This window comes from Oryctolagus cuniculus, chromosome 8 (assembly GCF_051225735.1).
Source record: "Oryctolagus cuniculus isolate XC-2025 breed Fujian yellow rabbit chromosome 8, ASM5122573v1, whole genome shotgun sequence".
Lineage (NCBI taxonomy): Eukaryota > Metazoa > Chordata > Mammalia > Lagomorpha > Leporidae > Oryctolagus > Oryctolagus cuniculus.
Genome location: NC_142874.1, coordinates 125,077,880 through 125,080,187, shown reverse-complemented (window position 1 = coordinate 125,080,187; position 2,308 = coordinate 125,077,880).

Genomic DNA, 2,308 nt, shown 5'->3' with positions numbered 1-2,308 from the left:
CATCTAGTCAGCCAGGCACTGGATACATACTTAGTAAGTGAACGTGGTTGGTATATCAAGCAAAGATAAGAAGTGAAGGGGCCGGTGCCGTGGCTCAACAGGCTAATCCTCCACCTTGCGGCACCGGCACACCGGGTTCTAGTCCTGGTCGGGGCGCCGGATTCTGTCCCAGTTGCCCCTCTTCCAGGCCAGCTCCCTGCTATGGGCCGGGAGTGCAGTGGAGGATGGCCCAAGTGCTTGGGCCCTGCACCCCATGGGAGAGCAGGAGAAGCACCTGGCTCCTGGCTTCGGATCAGCGCGGTGCGCCGGCCGCGGCGGCCATTGGAGGGTGAACCAATGGTAAAGGAAGACCTTTCTTTCTTTCTCTCTCTCACTGTCCACTCTGACTGCCAAAAAAAAAAAAAAAAGTGAAGGGAATCACAGTTGCTAATATCAAGCCTTATCCAAATGAAAAAAGTTAAGTGGTTTCTGAGAAATGGGGCTTTTAATGATTGAAAATCTGCAAATCAATAAGCAAAATGAAAATAATCTTGATAATTCACTCTTCTGCATGAATAATGGGTATATAGGAGTTACAAAATGTTTGAGTCAGTGGTCTGACCTCTGCTCTTTTGTACAACCAATCTAGAAAAAAATCCCAGATAAATACTTGTTTTGTTTTTATTTATTTATTTTTTTAAGATTTAGCTATTTACTTGAAAGACAGCATTCCAGAGAGGCAGAAGCAGAGAGAGAGAGGTTTTCTATATGCTGGTTCACTCCCCAGATGGCCACATGGCCGAAGCTGCACCAATCTGAAGCCAGGAGTCAGGACCCTCTTCTGGGTCTCCCACTTGGTTACAGGGGCCCAAGGACTTGGGCAATCTTCTACTGCTTTCCCAGGCCAGAGCAGATAGCTGGATAGGAAGTGGAGCAGCAAGGACTAGAACTGGTGCCCATATGGGATGCTGACGTTGCAGACTGAGGCTTTAACCAACCCATTGCACCACAGCACCAGCCCCTACACTTGTTTTTAAAAATATTTATCTGGATCCTTAGGGCAGACATAATGAAATCAGACATGACCCCCTAAGAAGTAGTGCTGCTGTCATATCCTAAAACACTGAAAACAAATACAGAACTGGCACTTCTATGTGCCAAAATATTTCCAAAACAATGGCTTTTCCTTATTTGTTACTGTTGATTTTTTTTTTCTTTTCATTCTACACCATACATTTCTTTTGGCTCATTTGAAGATTCTAGAATCTTTTGTGACAATATTTTAATATTAATCGTATAAAATTGACATTTATCTGAGTTTTCAATTATTATTATTACTAGAACAGTTTCAGGTTATTAAAAAAATGAGCATCTAGAACAAAGAGAGCTAACCTTCTGACCTGTATAGATTTTTCTATTATTAGCACCTTGCATCAGTATGGAATCTTTGTTACAACTGAAGAACCAATATTGATATAGTAATTTTAGTTTAGTTCCTGGCTTGCATTAGAGCTCACTTTTCATTGTATGTAATCTCATGGGTGTTGAAAAATGCATAATGTCATAATCCACCATTACAATATAATTAAGAATAATTTCACTGCCCTGAGAGTCTCTCGTACTCTGCCAGTTTTTTCTGCCTCCTCACACTTGAACCCTTGACAACCAGTAGACTTTTTAATTTCTATGGTTTTATCTACCACAACATCATGTACTTGGTGTCACATAGCATGTAACCTTTCCATGTTGAGTTCTCTTGCTCAACAGCATACATTCAGGATTTTTCTGTATCCTTGGTGAATAGATTGCTGCTTCTTTCCATTGCTGAATAACAACTTTTTGAATGGATAAACTGCAGTTTCTTTATCCATTCAACTATTAAAAGACATCTATATCACTTCCAATTTATTTCAATTATTAATAACACACCAATAAGCATTCATATTCAGGTTTTGAATAGACATAAGCTTTCACTTCATTTAGGTAAATATCTAGACCTGTAATCGATGAATGGTAGGGAAAGACAAGGTTTAGCTTTGTAAGACTTTGCAGATTTTCTTCCAACCCATCTGTTTCATTTCACCACCAGATTTGAAAGGAGTTCCTGTTGCTTGCCATCTTAGCCAGCATTTGGTATTGTCAGAGTTTTGGACATTATCTGATTTAGTGTTAGACTGTGTATAGTGTTTGCTATAGTTATACATATATATAACTATATATTATATGTGACTATATATTATATTATTATAATATATATTATATACAGTTACATAATGCAGGAAGACTAAGAAAGCCTTTGTAACTGCCCTTCCTCCTAAGTCAAAGAAGC